General features: G+C 34.8%; 1 long non-coding RNA gene across 1 annotated transcript; it reads right to left on the bottom strand.

The window, feature by feature from the left end:
• Window positions 1–1,081: 1,081 nt before the first annotated feature.
• On the bottom strand, window positions 1,082–3,126 carry LOC109087143. Its single transcript, XR_002017311.2, has 2 exons — window positions 2,973–3,126; window positions 1,082–1,423 (listed from the first exon to the last, which is right to left on the bottom strand). It is a non-coding gene; the product is annotated as an uncharacterized LOC109087143 (long non-coding RNA).
• Between the last annotated feature and the right edge of the window lie 16,707 nt (window positions 3,127–19,833).

Below are 19,833 nucleotides of genomic sequence, written 5' to 3' on the forward strand. Positions count from 1 at the left end.
CACAGACATACTGTAAATACACCACACCATCTGCAATGACACACCAAGCATGTTCTGGGAACATTTTTTTGTTGTTGTTGTTGTTATAAAAAATAAAACTACAAGGTTAAAACAGCCAAGCAAGAACCATGCCCTAATGTTGGGAAATGTTCTGTGTTGGTATGAGGGTCATCTGTGTTCTCTATCTATGCGCTTCTGCTCCATCACAAACATAACAAGCTAACAGTCTATAATGTCAACGGCATATCAGCAAGAATTCATTACTTGTTAAACAAAACGTTTTAATTCAACCTGAGTCATGCCCAGAACACATTCTCCTTTCTATCCCCTCTGCTTTCCTGTCTGCACTCCTCTTCCTTAAAAAAATAAATAAATGAAATAAAAGGAGTAAGACTGAATGATGTACTGAATTTGAAGACAATCAAAATGTCTGGTAAAAATTCTTGCGAGATGAATGTGACAGCTAAACATGGATATGAGACCAATAATTTGTTGTAGAATTAAAACGGTCTGCTAAGAAAACAGGCTGAACATACATTATCTCTCCTGACAGATGTGTAATCTATTCCAAAATTCATATTGCTACTGCATCACTAATACATTCTGTTACTGCACAAATATGCATTTAAAACTCAATAAATTGTGTCAAGAGTCAGACTTTCAAAAAACACACACTTTTATGGATGTTTTTTGTCCTTTTGAAGCTTAACAGATCAAATGTTGGATTCCCTGCATGGAAATCAGGAGCTCTGATATCCTGCCTAAAACTCCATTTGTGTTTTACAGGACAAAAACAAAGGGGTTAAAACAACATAGGGTTGAGGAAAAAATGACAATAATATAATAACTAGTGCCCATCATCAAGTAGTATTGACTATATTCTTGACATTTATGGCTAATTGTAGTGTTCAATTATTGTTGTTTGTCTCCAGTTTTTAATTTATAAATTAAAATATGTATACATACAGTACCTTCATGTATCAAAAAATCATCCAGATATCAAAACATTAATAAATCAAGACTGTCTCAGATGGACATATTGCATAAGAAATCACCCACACATGCATGTCTAGTCTGGCACTTCAGTACATTTGCATTTTATCGTAAATGACAAGACATTTAAAACTACAAACAACAAGCATCATTCAACAGACAAAAAGGACACTTTGAAGCTAGCTGGAGTTGTTTTTTTTTTTTTAAGGTAGTCTGTACACAAGGGAGGAAGGACACGAACAGAGAGGTATAGAAGAGAAGAAAAGAGGGACCGGGCATTTACAGAGTTCACCTGGGGGCCAGGAGCATCAACTGGGGCTCAATACTTCCTGAAGAGGAACGTGGTGTTTGGCCTGCTGAGATATCACAGTCCTCAGCACACAGTGACACAAGAGGCTTCTCTCACAAAGGAGATTCTCTCTTCTTCTGCCTAGAATGGGGAAAGACAAAAACAAAAAAAACTTTTAATGCTACAGAGAAAGCAAGTTGAGCATTAAATTATACCCAGTGGAATCAGATAAACAATCAATCGGTATTTTTTTTTTTTTTACATTTTTAACCTTTTCTTGATTTGCGTTCATTCTTATAGCATTGGACTTAATCGAAATCAATTATTATATATATATATATATATATATATATATATATATATATATATATATATATATATATATATATATATATATATATATATATATATATATATATATATATATACTAGTATATGATGGTTAGATGGCAAGCAAACAATCAGCTCTCGCAAACAACGTGTTGGGTGCAGAAGAAATGGGCAGGAATGAAGATCTGAGTGACTTTGACGCAATAAAGGCTACCCCATTTGATCCGAGCCAACAGAAGATCTGAAGTCACACAAACCTTTAATGATCGTTATAGGAAGAATGTGCCACAATACACAGTACATCATACTCTGCAGCATAGCTGCAAACCAATTAGAGTGCCTATGATGACCACTGTCCACCACAGAAAGGGTCTACAATGGGTATACAATCGTTGGAACTGGAAATTGAAGCAGTGGAAGGAGGTTGCCTGGTCCAATCCAGTGTCAAGAACATACTGACAGCACATTCTGGACCCTCGAAGACCCCTTCTTTAAAAATCCTAGAATCGCTAGTGTTTGAGCTGAATGAATGACTTATTGAGCCAAACTTTCTTGGACATTTTTTTCCTGACATTTTATGTGAATATAATTACTTCACTAATTTAAGTCAGAGTGACATCATTATGCTCCATTAGAATATTAGTAAATTTGGCAAGAACTCTATAATCCTTCTACCAAACAATACACTGCATATAATAAATCTATTTGGATTGCTGAATGGCCTTATGTAGTGTGTGTTTACTCAAACAGAAAGCCTTTTCAAAGTCAAAGGCTTACACTTCATGTCAATGCGAGTCTCACTTCTCAGACTGCTAAACTTAATGTCAGTAAATTCAGATAAAGACAAACATGCATTTCTAAATGGTAATATAAAGTCATTTTAAGACATGTATAATGCTAAATATACTATGTTATAAAACTAAAATATGCAGACACGGGAGAGACTTGATAGTAGCGGGTGTCAAGAACCTTCATGGCCTCTCAGTCTAATCAAAGCTAATTAATTTACTGTCAAACTCACTACAGCGGTTAGTACATCAATGTCTCATTCAAGTCAGGGAGAGAGAGATGAAACTTGGGGTGGGTGAGATAAAACCATCATGATGCTATGCATTTAAAAGTGGCTGTAAATCTACAAAAATGTGGATGAGAAAAGACTATAAAATTTAAATAAATTAAAAACTAGACTAAATAAATAAAATAGTACATAATGTAATATATACAGATGAAAAGTTATGTAAGATGAGGCAGTGATTGGTGGAAAACCCTGCAATGTGAAAACAGCCACCTCTCCTGTTCTCTATTATACAAATTAGTCTAAATGGGTCAAAGTTGTTGAAATGGACAGAAACTTCCTCACCTTGGAAATATAACCACCATTTGGTCATGTTCAAATTTGAAGATATACGTGGAATAATGTGAACATCAGCTGAGCTGCATCTCAATGTGTGTCCATCGTTAAATTTTCGATATTTACAGAGCATCTGGTGTCTTGTTTTCTGAAAGAGGGTGATTATTACAGCAGTTACTAGTAAGAAAAGCAATAAAAAACTTGCATACACTACACTACAGATCAAAAGTTTGAGGTCAGTATGTTTTGTTTTTAGATAAATAAATATTTTTATTCAGCAAAGATGCATGAAACTGCTCAAAATGTCAAAAGTGACACTGAAGACAATGTCTACTGAAAATTCACATGAATGGATTAAAACTATTGTTTTAAATTGTAATAATATTTCACAATATTACTGTTTTTAATTAAATAAAATTTTAAAAACATAAAAATATTTTAACAACCTCAAACTTTTGAATGCTTTTGCATATGCCTTAAAGGGATAGTTCACCCAAAAATGAAAATTATGTCATTAATGACTCACCCTCATGTCGTTCCAAACCCGTAAGGCCTCCATTCATCTTCGGAACACAGTTTAAGATATTTTAGATTTAGTCCGAGAGCTTTCTGTCCCTCCATTGAGAATGTATGTACGGTATACTGTCCACATCCAGAAAGGTAATAAAAACATCTTCAAAGTAGTCCATGTGACATCAGAGGGTCCGTTAGAATTTTTTGAAGCATCACAAATACATTTTGGTCCAAAAATTATCAAAAAACTACGACTTTATTCAGCATTGACTTCTCTCCCGGGTCTGTTATGAGCGCGTTCACAACACTGCAGTTTAGTGATATCCGGTTCGCGAACGAATCACTCGATGTAACCGGATCTTCTTGAACCAGTTCACCAAATCGAACTGAATCGTTTGAAACGGTTCGCGTCAACAATAAGCATTAATCCACAAATGACTTAAGCTGTTAACTTTTTTAACATGGCTGACACTCCCTCTGAGTTCAAATAAACCAATATCCCGGAGTAATTCATTTACTCAAACAGTACTATACCTTTCTGGACGTGGACAGTATACCGTACATACATTCTCAATGGAGGGACAGAAAGCTCTCGGACTAAATCTAAAATATCTTATACTGTGTTCCAAAGATGAACGGAGGCCTTACGGGTTTGGAACGACATGAGGGTGAGTCATTAATGACATAATTTTCATTTTTGGGTGAACTATCCCTTTAACCTAGAAACCATGTAAACAACAAATGGAACCAGGGCATGAATTTAGAGTAAAAATCCTAACTGCAGAGAAAGACTTTGCTTCTGCATTTCAAAAACCATAGTTCACCAATAACATACAATTACAAAAAGGTCAAGGATTCTGCGGTTAATACCGTAAATGTCTTTTGTGTTGGTGCAGCTACTGAAAGCTGTCACAGTGATGTTTTGCTCCAGAATGCTCTTGATGACAGATTGAGACACTTCACACTATATCAGCCGTATCATCCAAAGCAAAGCACTTACTGACATACGGTCACCGTTCTCCACGACCACACGCAATGAATAAATCAGCTGCTAAAGCTAAGAAAGCAAGCACACTTGGTGAGGTCAAAGAGTCGAAGACATTAAAGCACAATATAATGACCCTGCTGACCGCCTGCAGATGAATGAAATCAAAACAACAGAAGGAAATAATGTGCACTTTGATTAGAATTCAAACATAACTATTATTTTGACATTAAAAACATTGATGAAAAACATGCCAAGAGAACATGAAACCTTGACCAGGAAACGCACACACTTACACAACAATGGCAGCATGCAGTACAGTATACTGATATCCATTAGAGTCAAGGTTTTTCAATGCATAAAAAGATCTCTCAGGAATAATAAGTAAAAAGGAGCAGGCTTGTGTACTTCATTTCATTCAGTGCCACTCACAGTCATTAGCACGGCTTCTCAACTCTTACTGAGCGTAATTAATGAGGCCGAAGCCGGTGTGTGAATGACGACGCTCTCAGCTTGACGCTCGCTCCTTCCCTGCAGCAGCAGAGGTGCCCATGTCTGTCTCTATTTACATGAGCAAAATGCTAAATTCTAATTAGCTGACAGAGATAATTAGTGTATTAAATCATGACGCTTTTTTTTGCTCTCTGACTCTTTCGACCGCAAAGTACATTTGCAGTAAACACATAAGTCTTTTAATCATGACAGACGTGAAAGGCCAAAAATAAATAAATAAATAAATAAATAAACACTCTATTGACTTCCAAAGCTCTGAAAGTCAGCATGATGGCCGTCCCTCACACTACTGCGAACAGCTGGAACGTCGATGTCAGCACAGTGTGAGCCACAGGAGAGATGACGCTTTAACTGAACACCTGTATTTTGAATATGCATGCCATTCTGATTTTTATGCCATTTCTGAATTAGAGAGTTTGCAAATATGCCTATTTTTTATTCTGCTACAATGTGACCCTGTTCAACTCAAAACGCATGGGGTTTATCATTAAATTTGTTTTTAATCATAATTTAGTTCTAAATGCACTGTACTGGCAAGTTGCTCCACTGATTAAAAGCTACTCATTATCCATTTATTGTCATGTTTTTTTTGGTTTGTTTTTTATTTTTATTTTTTGCAAATCATGCACTTTCTCCTATAACTGCAAAACCGAAACTATTGAAAAAATCATATAAATCTTAAGCACTAAATCACTGAAGTCTTTCAAAACATATTTATATAAAAGGATGCACCATATCTTTTTATTGCCTGATATTACGAATTTTTTTATTTAATGGTATCAGTTTATATTGGATATATATATATATATATATATATATATATATATATATATATATATATATATATATATATATATATATATATATATATATATATATATATATCCAATATCAGCAAATATTGGGTATTTAATAGTGTATTCCCCTTATTTTTATATTTAGACATATTTAGATATATTTAGATTTTCCATCTTTAAAAACAGTTAATTTAATAACATTGTTAAATGCAATCTTTAGAAAATGTGAAAATTTATGTAAATTTTTCAAACTGTACACTGCGAAAAAGTAACGTTTTTTTTTTTATTGTGTTTTTTCACATTTTAAACATTTAATCATAACAATTAAAAGAGCATATTAAGAAAAAATATTATCACATATATATTTTTAAAAAAAAATGATTAAACCTTATGGCACCACAATTTAGGACAAACAAACAAGCTTACGTTTAGGTCATATTTTGCTGTAAATGTAGGGCATGTGCTGTCAGAGTGACACCTAAGAACACCATACAGTTCTGTCCCAGAACACCCTGCACCCATGATAAAAGCACGCAAATATCTGCTCTAATGATCCTGTGTCACCAAAGGAACAAGCTGGGAACATTCACCAGTGCTCCAAGCTGTCAGTGGGTTTTATGACAAAGGAACAGAATAGCAAACACGATAGCATATGGAGACAGTCTCATGTAATTAACCTTTTAACACAGCCGCAGTCCGTTATGTGCCCAAGCTTCATTTATCTCAATCCTTGATCAGAGATCAAGGCAAATGTGACTTTGGTTTCCCGAAAGGCAGTGGATACACAGAGATATGACACATGAAAGCTATAAGCTGACTTGTTAGGGATGCATATCTCAGGAGAAGAAGAAACCAGGTTAACCATATCAGATCGTGTAGCATTAGATCCCCAGACTAAACACGGAGGCGGCTGTGAGCCATTCATCAGACAAATCACAAACAAATAAACAATGAGTTTTGAGCTTCAGCAGTTTCAGGGAAATAAACGAAGAACAGAATCTTCAAAAAGGGGTCCGTAACTCCTAGGGGGTCCATAGCAGTACTACAGGGGGTCCGCCTGATACAGTCTGATCTCAAACAATTTTTTGTGAAGAAATGAAAATATGCATTAAATAAGTTAGCTTCAACTTCAAAGTTAAGAATCTAAAGTTTAGCTGCATTTTTAATTAAATGTATAATAAAATACATAAAGTAAAATTAAAATATAATGTACAAATATTTAATATTGTACATACATTACTTTTTACTTCATTTATATTCCCTCTTAATTCTATATACATTTACACGAAGTCAAAATAATAAAAAAAGATTTTTAATGTTTTTTAAATGTCTCTTCTGCTCACCAAGCCTGCATTCATTTGATCCAAAATACAGCAAAAAGAATTAAACGTTTTAAATATTTATACTATTTAAAATAACTGTTTTCTATTTAAATATATTCTAAAATGTAATTTATTGCTGTGATTTCAAACTAAATATTTAGCTTCATTACTCCAGTCACATGATCCTTTAAAAATCCTTCTAATATTCTGATATGTTGCTCAAAAAACATTTATATTATTTATAATTATGTTGAAAATAGCTGAGTAGTATTTTGTTTTCTTTTTGGTACAAGTTAACAGCTGAGTAGTATCTATCTCCATCCATCCATCCATCCATCCATCTCTCTCTCTCTCTCTCTCTCTCTCTCTCTCTATATATATATATATATATATATATATATATATATATATATACATACACACAGAGCGAGATAATTATTAATTAACAATGTTAGCTTCATAAGCAAATTATATTAACACTCTACATGTAGTTGTAGCCTTAAATTGCAAAAACAATTTTCTGATTTTAATAATATGCTCATACAATTTTATGCTCATAGGGGTTCCTGGCTTGAAAAAGACCCCTGAATGAGACTTTTCTCATTTATTTTGGTTCAATCAGCATGGCGCTGCTGTAGCTTTAAAAGGCGTCTCTGATAAATCTTAAAAAGACAGACAAATCATATGACCCTGAAACTGTGCAACAACATGCAAAATATTTGAAATAATGGTATTCACATTCAAATCAATATAGAATATCTCACATTGACCAATTCCAGGATCCGAAATCCAAAACTCCTGCACCAGCTAATCAAGGTCTTTGAGCTCAATCTAAAATGTATCCAGGAACATATTTCATAACCCCAGGCATTCCTCATTACACATTCCTTAAAAAAACACATGGCATGGTTTGAAATTATGTGAATTTACTGGATTGGGTCAGTTCCTTTGGTCCAAATGCTATATCGTACAATGACAGTCAATGACACCTTCCTTTCAGAGACTTTACAACACAATTTGGGGAGGATCTTTTCCACTCCAGAATCAAAATGATCATTTTCCTTTTTGGGTGAACTACCGCTAGACATGTGATCTCAATATGTTGGCCCCCATGAGGCAAATGATTCTGTATAAAATAACACAGCTTTTATTACACACTGGACTTTGAAATGTGTCTAGCTGCAATGATATAAATTTCATTATGTGCTATATTTATGGTTCATTTCAACGGCTCTGTCAGCACAGAACTATACGCATCTCTAAACACCTCAGCGCTTGTAGCAAACTCACAGCACATCTGCTTAAATCCATATTTAGCTTTACTGAAGTAATAAAAATGAGTAAACAAATATGTGAAAAACAACTGATGAAACAAAGCACAAACGAATGAGACAAATCATGGGGGATTTGATCAAAGTGCTGACTTGCATATTGAATCAAGTATTTTCCAGAGAAAGCCCAAGAGCAGGATTTACCATCCCAGACCTTGATTTTAGAATGGTTTGACAAGGCAGGGTTTTTACACTCATTGCCCTCCATGTTCAGTCTCCCGAAGAGTCTGGGTAAAGTGATTTATTTCTAATTTAAAACAGCTTCTTCAAACAGCACTGAAATGAAAATCTGGCTCCTTAGGTCTTTAACCCTGTCTGTTTTGTTCCGCTCAATTGAGGTGAGCCACTCTTCATCTCTTCAGTACATGCATACTGGACACTATGACATAAAAAGGGACCCCAGCAGCCCTTAATTTCTACTTTATGTGAAAGGAAATGGCGAGAAATTCCCATCGACAGTGCTTCCTGTTGTCTAATGAATAATCAAGTACATATATAAAGGGAAATAGAGTACTTTTCTGGCTTTTTGCCCTCAGATTTGAATACAATAACAGTGATGATTGAAGGTATGATCTACAGACAAAAATACCAAACACTTCTAGTTCACCTCTGGACTAGTATTATGTCATAATTCTAAGGACAAAAAAGGTTACACAAAATGAATGAATGAATGAACGAATGAATGAATAAACAGTAATTCACATAACATGCATGCTGAAAGACACTTGTCCTGAACTAAAATAAAAATCAACAAAGCAAATGGATGTGTCTGAGAAAAGCAAATTTTAAAGTGGTGTTTTGTGTGTCTTTCAATGTCAAAATGCATTTATACAAAAAAAGGATTTTTTATACATGAATATTATATGGTTTATCAGATGTACATATTTTTATGAAAATATGAGCAACTCCAGTCGACTCGGGTAAAATTTTGCCTGAGGGAAGAGCATAAGTATCTCAGTTGCTTTAGAGGTGAGAGAGAACGACGCTTTCAGCATGAATGTTATGTAAATTATTGACTCTTCACTTACATTTTCACTTCAGTGTAAAGAACATAACTTTCTGGCAATGTTTGCAATGATTAAACAGCTAACTGAACTAATGAACTACAACTAATTAAATGGTTACTGCTTTTGTAGTGTTTTAAAGAAATAACTCACCCAGAAATTAAAATTTGCTGAAAATTTACTCACCTTCAGATTGATCAGTGGAATACTGTGATGTTTTTGTCAGCTGTTTGGGCTCTCATTAACGGCACCCATCCACTGCAGAGGATCCATTGCTGAGCGAGTGATGTAATGATACATTTATCCAAATCTGTTCTGATGAAAAAAACTAAAACAAAAGCTCATTCTTGGATGGCCCGAGGATGAGTACATTTTCAGCTAAATTTAATTTTTGGGTGAACTATAGCTTTAAGAAATAACAACAATTTTGAAAATAAAATGTATTTTACACATGGTTATATTATGAACATACTCTAAGCATGCATGTCACTTGCCATGCATGTAATTTGCTTTGATGCTTTCACCCCAAATTAAATTAAAGGCAAGCCATGGACCGCAAAGTCCAGGCAAAAAATGCAATGGTCGATTTCCATGACACAAATATGTGGTGATGTATGAGCAGCATGAATATTCTAGAGACTTTGTTCATGGGTGAGTAGACACAATCGTCACGTCACATTCCGTACAGCTGCACTCTAATTGCAGTGCTGTTCAACAACATGTGGCTCTATTACAAATTCATGGAGAACTGCTTTATCATACTCAGCATGTGTGATAATTGCTACGTCACATTGTGCAAAGCTTGAAGTGAAATGACCCAAGGTGTTTTGAAATGGGTTCACTCCATCTATTGAAGTTTCAAGAGGCATTCAAACCACAAGAATGGGGACCTGTGAGGCTCCTTCAGGAAATTGCACCCAGCCTCTGAAGAGATGTTATATGTTATGCATTCTTTAAAATTCTGTTCTCACACCCCAGATTTCATAGTTCAATCTAAAAGACAGCACAAACCAGGGCTCAACAATAAAGACTTTTCTGCAAACCAAGTTCACATTTTTACATGGCCTGGTGAAATTTTCACTGGCCTGAAAGAAGGGAAAAAATGCTTAATTTTATACTTTATTATTATTATTATTATTATTATTATTATTATTATTATTATTATTATTATTATTATTATACTATAAATGCTATACACACAGTGTGTTTTTTTTTTTTTTCCTGTTTTGAGTTTCTTAACAAAACAAACTGTTTTAAAACAAAGTCAGCATGAAATTACATTTGGTACCATGACAAATAAAACTAAGTGAACCCAACAAATGTTTGTTTTTGAATATTGAGTAGTGGTTTTTTGAATATTTATGAGTAATGTAAACCTATTTCATTTGAATACACTAAAAGTAGCAGCTAACTATTAGCTATAATTCACCTACATGTGCTAACATAAGGCTCTATTCTTCACCACAATGTTTACCCACCAAAATGGATACATAAACCCCTATATATTCTGACATAAGACATACAGATAACATACTTTTCAAAGAGATAACAGATACAGTGCCGTGAAAAGGTTTTTGCCCCCTTCCTGTTTTTTTAAATGTTTTGCATATTTGTTACACTTAATAGAATCAGGTCATCAAACAAATTTCAATATAACACAAAGATAATGCAGGTAAATACAAAATGCAGGTTTTAAATGGTGACTTCATTTATTAAGGGAAAAAAGCTGTCTACCTGCACAACTACCTGGCCCTATGTGAAAAAAAATGAATTGCCCCCTCCTGTTAAATCCAAATTAAAAGAACCCAGAACAACATCTGAAGAACTGCAGGCCTCACTTGCTTCAATTAAGGTCAGTTTTCATGATTCAACAATAAGAAAGAGACTGGGTAAAAACGGCATCCATGGGAGAGTTCCAAGGCAAAAGCCATTGCTGACCAAAAAGAACTCTAAGGCTTGTCTCACATTTGCCAAAAAATATCTTGACAACATGACTTTTGGACAAAAAGACTTTTGGGCAAATATTCTGTAGACTGATGAGACAAAAGTTGGAAGGTGTGTGTCCCATTACAACTGGCGTAAAACCAACACAGCATTTCATAAGTGTGATGATCCGGGGCTGCTTTGCAGCTTCAGGACCTAGACATCTTGCCATAATTGATGGAACCATAAATTCTGCACTCTATCAGAAAATCCTGAAGGAGATGTCCGGCCGTCAGTTTGTGACCTTAAGCTCAAGCACACTTGGGTTATGCAGCAGGACGATGATCCCAAACACACCAGCAAGTCTACCTGTCAGAATGGCTCTAGAAAACAAAATGAAGGTTTCGAGTGGCCAAGTCAAAGTCTGGACTTAAATCCGATTGAAATGCTGTGGCATGACCTTAAACAGTCCATTCATGTTCAAAAACCCTCCAATGTGGTTGAATTAAAACAATTCTGTAAAGAAGAGTGGGCCGAAATTAATCCACAGCGACGTGAAAGACTCCTTGCCAGTTATGGCAAATGCTTGATTGCAATTGTTGCTGTAAAGGGTGGCACAACCAGTTATAGATTTAGTGGGCAGTTACTTTTTTTTAGGGCCAGGCATGTTTGGACAACTTTTTTTCCCTTAATAAATGAAATCATTATTTCACAACTGCATTTTGTATTTACTCTGGTTATCTTTGTGTACTATTAAAATTAGTTTGATCTGAATCATTCAAGTGTGAAAAAAAAAAAAACAGGATGGGAGCAAAAACGTTTTCACAGCACTGTATCCAAGATTAATTTTTAATAGAAACACAAAACACTTAATTTCAACATTTACTCTAAAATCAAGTTTCCTCTCTTTGAGTGCTGCTGGTGAAGATGAAGAATACCGATATTGAATGAGTCATAATTTTATTCCTTGAAAATTATTTTCCATTCTCAAATATTTTGATTGAAATATTAAGTATGTCTTAAAATATAATTTAGTCAAATAAATTAACAAAAAAAAAAAAAAAAAAAAAAAAACAGTAATACATCTTATATAAAATTCTGGATAAAATTTACTGTTTGATTTTTAGGCATTTATTGTGTATTGTCCAACATGAACAACCACGCAAGTGATATTCTGAGAAATTAAGGTAGCATAGTTACTATTTATTGTGATACTTAGAAAGTAACTTGATATCTCAAAATACCAAAAAAGTTTAGACTGATAACTTACCCACTAATTAGCCTGACGCCTGACGCCTGTCACCTCTAACCCTACACATCATTACCCAATAACAGCAAACCTTTGTAGAGGGCAAAGAGGTGGCATGACAGCAACATAGAGTAAATCCAGCATTGGCCCATCTAAGCAAGTGGCGGTTCTGTCAACAAGCCCGAACCAGCCTCACACTTATCATTGAGCCCTGTGAAAAAAATAAATAAAAAAATCCCAAAAATGCTGACTCCAAGCATTCATCTTCACTCTATAGATGTGAATGTCATATCCTATCTGCCTAGGTGGGAAGTAAAATTAGACAGGAGCACTGTTCATTCGGCATTCTGCTGCCCTGGCACCTGTGGGAAAAGCAATCTGGCATCCCTCCATCACCACCTCTCCCCTACTGTCCCGGGTGTAAAAAGGTGTTGTCCACTAGTTGAACCTTGCCCACAGCACACAGTCAGAGGTGACGTGACAGATGGAAAAAAGCTGTTTATTTGGCTTGTGCTCAGTTTTTGAACTGACAGGTAAAACCTGGCCCTGCTTCCCTGCTCCTGACAGATGTGGCCATTAGTTCTAACACACTAGCATACCAACCAGTTTAGAGTGGCAACATCTCACTGACTGAGCAGTGAGAGAGCTCTGATTGGAGTCAGACTCACATTGCTAAACTCCCTCACTGACAACAACAGGAAAAAACTCTAGACTTTCACTGAAACCAATGATTATGCACATTTGGCTGTCTTTTCAGACCTAATGAATCAATAAATGGAGGCAGTATTCTTCTGGTAGGGAGCAGTGAAGAATTATATTCTGAAATGCATCCCGATTCAAAACCATATCTTAAAGGGACAGTTCGCCCAAAACTTAAATTCTTTCATTATTTATTCAATTTACATTGTGATCTGTTTTAAAATATTATTTTAATAGATTTAGTCACATGATTCTTCAGAAATCATTCTAATATGCTGATTTTCTGCTCAAGAAACATTTTTTATCATTAATGTTAAATAGTTGCAGTGACAAACACACCAAACACAAACAAATAAAACATTTTATGATGAATCATTTGGAACCATACCTCTAAAATAAACATTTGAATTTCTGTAACTACAATATTTAGAATAAAATATTTTAGTGGCTAAAATATTGTTCTTGTGTAGTACAACTTCCTGACACACACATACACATATACATACAGATAGATAGATAGATAGATAGATAGATAGATAGATAGATAGATAGAGAAATTTATATAGATAGATAGATAGATAGATAGATAGATAGATAGATAGATAGATAGATAGATATTGTCAAAAAAAGAAATATAAATACAAAAACACACACACACACACACACACACACAATTTACTAGACACATTATGGAAATTCTTTGTTCCCTGGTCAAAAATTTAGGGACTAGGCAGACTAAAACTAAAAAAACAACAGTGGGGCTGAGTGATTCAGTGATTCACATAGATGGTCTACATCAGTGACACAGCACCAGTGGCTGGCAAAGCATTAATCTGACTTTTTATGGTTCAGAGCACAGGGCACCTGCTTCCTACAGAGGTTTCTTCAAGGCGTGTTTGTACACAAAATGACCAGCCATCTTAAAGACCACTGGGTGAATCATGAGGTTTAAGAGATCTGAGCCTCCAGGCTACCGCAGCCTTGGAAACATCACACACCAAACATGCTCCACTTTCACACTGTCCTCCAACACAAGTAATATACCATTTTCCAAAGGAAAAACTTTTACTTAAATAGACATGCATTTACATTTTGTCTAAAAGTCTAAAAACTCTTCACAATTGAGTTATCACAATTGAATCGGTTAATAACCAGAGTATAAATTAAACTCATTCTCACTAAATGAATATATAAACTACTGTACATTAACAATTTACAAAGAAAATTACATGAAATAGCCACATTCTTTCAGCACCAAACAACTTACCACTGGGGTTCAAGTCCAGTAAGACTGTTTCCTGTCCCGCAAGTCATTTAATGCTCTAAAAGATTATGATTCTGTTTTGAGGAACAGATCAGAAGATTTTCTATTTCATCACACGTCTGTTCAAATCTTTGTGGAAGTTAACACTGGATCCTGCTGTGAGAAAAATGACCTCCTCTGACCAAATGACCTGTAAAAAAATTACTAAAGTATTTGAAAAGGTTAAATAACAGGAAGATTTCAATCCAAATCAATTCAAATCAAATGTAATTGCCCAATTGTCTCAGTGCTCCCCCTTGTGTACTTTTATAAATGTAGCGACATGCGCATGCAAGACACACACACACACACTTTTATTAAAAATATATATTTTTTTACTTTCATTAAAAAAATAAGTATATATGCATTCGAAAAGCAAAGTAAAAATATGGTTAAAGAAGTAAAAATCGTGTTCTTTGAAGATATTTTTTACATTTCCTAACGTAAATATATCAAAAACTAACCTTTTAACCCAAAAAAGAATTCCCAATAACTCCACCGGATCACCTGCAAGAGAAAATTTCTCAATAATTTGATTTTTTTGCACCTTCAGATTCCAGATTTTCAAATAGCCTAACAAACCATACATCAATGGAAAGCTTATTTCTTCAGCTTTCAGGTGATATAAATCTCTAATTTTAAAATTGACCCTTATAACTGGTTTTGTGGTCCAGGGTAACTTATTATAAAAAAAAAAAAAATCAAATAGAACATATTGAGTTATATGGTAAATTTTAAATGGCCGTCAATGGAGAAAGACGCTATAACAGGGGACAACCGGAATGTGCTAACTTGATAAACCTTGACCCCTTGATTTCAACACAATTACATTGATAAATTTTGTCACCAATTAACATCGATGTTAATTACCCAATCGAGTTAGACCCAGCATCACTGAGTCTTAAGGCAGCATAGACAATGCGTCTCAGAATGCACCAGCCCTAAAAACACCATCAAAAAAAACAACAACAACAACAGGCCTTTGGTTCTTTACACCAGTGTCATTTCCATATCTGTGCAATTTTGCATGGTCTGCATGTAGTTTCGGCCTAAAGAGGAGTCATTACCACCAAATGAGCAGCGTTTGCATACCAAGAATGGCTCAAGGTGCTTGTTTTTATGCAGCCCTCTATCACTTCCTGTAATTGAAGACAAGCGTGCCATTTTCTTCTCATTTACAAGATAATTTGATGGAAGGCAAATGTTATCATTGGGTGGGGGGCGCACCACATCTGTTTGCTTTTGCACAATTTTCCTGTACAGCCCATCGCTTACTGTGACACCAAGACCTCGCGCAATAAAAGAAATGTCAATGAAAAGAAAAGTAAAAGAATTAATCTGCCAGTATGCCTGGCTATGTGTCTCTAATTAACTTGGAAATCAAGTCAATATGGAATTAGTATGCAAATAGCCACACAGGATGAGACGCCACTTACACTGGCCTGATCAAAAGCTGGTTGTGCTGTGAAAGTAATTCACATTGAAATGCATATGCAAGAGGTAATCAAGGGCTACTACACCAGCATAAAGCATCGAGAGCAACAATTACAAGCACAGAAGGCTGACGAGGTCTAATTCGACAAAGCAATTGCTACAACTTTCCTTAATTAACAATCACAAACAAGACACAGAACAGTGAGATAAATTGATTTCTAAAGAGGTATTTGAATAGTGATTGTGAATAGGTCAAGGAGGGATTTTATATTTGAATTTGTAAAAAAAATGTCAATGACCCAAGACGAAGTGCCTCAGGATCGTTCAATCTAGCCGGTGTGTTTCCATCTGTCTTGAGATTGAAACATTTTGGATCCATTACTCTACACCAGAGCATGTGCTCATTTCATTTCTGACTCGTGTCTCTGATTGGATATAATGACTCTGAAATCTCAACATGATAAAAAAGGAGAATGTGGCCGCCTCAACTCAGGAGAGAGTGTATGGGGAATTGTTAAGACCGCGATTATTGGTGTGTGTTCCTGGCCCTTTTTTCTTTTTTCATTTGCTTTGTTGTCTAGGTTTAGAAAAATCACAATGTCTCATTAACACCTACAATATGCCATACCAACACAATCTGTGAGAACACTCTTACATAATTTAACCAAACACTGAATAATTTGACTGCTTTGCATCTGTTGTGTGCTTAATGACACTGCAGGAAACATTATGGACAGTGAAATATGCATTCACGTTCATCCTGATTTAATCGTTAACAAGCTTAACATGTTCATTAGATAAGTCCTTAATAGATAAGTTTCCTGTACAGATGCATGAAGAGGTTTAGAGAGGAAATCTGATTTTTTTTTTCTTTCTTTCTTTCTTTCTTTCTTTCTTTCTTTCTAAATCCAACAACTTTATTCAAAAACAAAAATCAAAAATGATATGCATATTACAGGTTTTAATTCATTCAAATATTTCTTTTTCTGTGTGGTTTCAGATATTGGTCCCACTATATATGTGGTCAACTAGAATATTCTGGGTTCAATAGAAATTAAGCTCAATCAACAGCACTTTCAACAATGTTGATTACCACAAAAAAAGTCATCAAAATATTTATAAAATAATTTATTTTCAAGGTTACAGTTAGTGGCTTTAAGTAAATGAATGGTGTTAAAACATAAACATTAAAATACTTAATAAGTCTGTTAACATGATTTTATTGTGATACTGTATACATAAACGTTTTAAAATTATATAAATTACAGAAGCAGAAATGGGTCCCATTTACTTCCATAATAAGTGTCTCACCATAATCGACATTTTTAAATAAAATAATTAAATTAAATTAAATTAAATTAAATTAAATTAAATTAATAAATAAGTAAATAAAAACAAAAAACAACATTATGCCACCAATGCTGTCAACTGAGTCTGTCTTGTACTGAACCTTGAAAACTTATCTTAACCAAATGATTGGCTGAGTCTAAAAATTAAAAATCTGTTAATATGCAAGAAAATTAGATATTGACAGCCATTCTCTTCACATCCAATAATGCAAAGTCTCAGAAGTTGACCAAAATCAGAGTGAAAGAACCTTTGAACTGTGGTCACTAACGGTCACCATAATCCCCTGAGCTACTTTGGAAACAGGTCATCGGATTGTGGCTCGCTCAATGCCAGACATCCTGGTATTAAGGGGGTGACGCCAACACATGCCAACAGCAAACTGTGATGGTGATGATGATAATGCAACAGTGCAGTATTTCGGTAACCCTGTCACTTCTTCCTACATTCATGGTGATATTCCATCTGAACTCTGCCTTCCACTGACTTTGTGCACATATTTGCTGACGTAAGAGGACATGCTTCATACTATCTCCCTCTCGAAGAGTAAAAAACATGTAATGTTTCATGGGCTGGAAAGCAGACACAGACTTCAAAAGAGCCACCTGGGTGTTTGTTGACCTACATAGGTAACCGTAGTGGGTTTCATACAGTAAATCATACGTGCAGAACCATGATGCAATATAGATCAATTCAGACATGTGCTCAGAGCATTTTATCTTTTCCAACCTAGAACATCACATTCCCTGTACTCTCTCTGTACTTAAAAATCTGTGTTATTTTTAGGAATTTGATCAGGAATTATTCATAACTAACTAATTAAATAGCTATTTATTTATTTAGATACTGTATAGTTTGGAATTAAATTACAGAATTTTTATGCAAATGATCTGATCTGAATTTTTTTTTTTTTTAGCTCAAAAATCTGAGGGAGCATGTTATTCTCACTAGACTTCTGCAAATCAGTTTATAATTGTAAGTCATTAGTGGTCTGTTGTAATATGGTCTGACAAACCTTTCTGATCCGTTACTTATTTAGAAATGGACCCAATTAGAGGACACTGTTATCACAAGTGATGGTGGGTGAAGTGTATATTATTAGTCTAGGCACATAGAAATAAATTTGCACATTATTATTCACCAGACTGTTAATTATACAGAAATAAATAATGTGCATTCACAAGTCTCCACATTTACTGAAAAACGAGGAATTGCTGCACATTAATAATGTTGGAGTTGGGAAGAGCTTCTCGGAAATGATGCAAGAAGGTTGACATCAGTTCACTGCACATCAGTCAGTATTGTCTGTTTGGTCTGTCTTGTTTTCTGCTTAATGCTGCAGTAGAATTTTTATAATGAGACAAGCAAGTGACAAGTAATGTGTGTTTTAATTATTTCAAAGTAATACAAACTCCGCAAACATCTGGATTTTGCAGGACTTCACACAACGTGATCATTAGTGGGAACTAAAATAAAATAAAAATGACTTTTCATACTTAAATATAAGAATTGCTATGTAGCTTAATTCCTTAGAACAACTGTTAAAAAGACTAATACACTACAATGCCACAAAAATCATAAAATAAAATGTTATGATATATGGGGTGATCATTTTTGGGTGATCTACTGTATGCCTTTAAGAAACAGAAAACTGAGAAAGACAATGAAACAGTGAGGATGGTCACAGAGGAAAAGTGAGAAATGGAGTTAGAGAAGAGATAGGCCAAGTGTGTCTTGATACTGGAACAAAATAATGGTACGACAAGATGTCTCACACATGCTCTTTTTTCTGCAAGCTGTGCTTGTAACACAACTATCTCCTGTTGCTGTGGTCAGAGAAGACCTGTGGGGGCGATAGCTGTCAATCAAACTTTATCAGCCAGGAAGAGTTGTGTTCATGGGTGTATGTGCTTATGAATGCACATGTGGGATAGATGCAGAGGCAAAATCTGCTGAGGCAGAACAAAACCATAAGCCTGAAGATTTCTCCAGATGTTTAACAAATTATGTTGGATGTCAGAAGAGATGATGTTGGGGCATCATTTACGTAGACTATAAAATCTAAATTTCAGAAAAATCCTTTATTATTTGGACTTTAGGAAGGACAAATGGACACATAAGCTACAAAAAATGCCTTTCTTTTAACATGACAGAACAAATAGATAAAGGCAATTCAGGAAATTTGTAGAAAGACCCCACTGATCTGCAAGAAAAACCACTATTCAATGACTTATTTTGAGCAAAATCATTTTTAAAGTTTTAAACTTGACTCTGACCTGGACCATTTTATACACAGAAAACTCTGTCTGTTATACAAATACAGCAAATTCAGGTACAGTATTTACAAGTTGGGACATCATAATTATGATGTCAGGTGCATTCAAATCATTTTGAAAGTGAAAGTGAAGTGACATGTGGCCAAGTATGGTGACCCATACTCAGAATCTGTG

This window comes from Cyprinus carpio, chromosome B19, assembly GCF_018340385.1.
Source record: "Cyprinus carpio isolate SPL01 chromosome B19, ASM1834038v1, whole genome shotgun sequence".
In the NCBI taxonomy this organism is placed as follows: domain Eukaryota; kingdom Metazoa; phylum Chordata; class Actinopteri; order Cypriniformes; family Cyprinidae; genus Cyprinus; species Cyprinus carpio.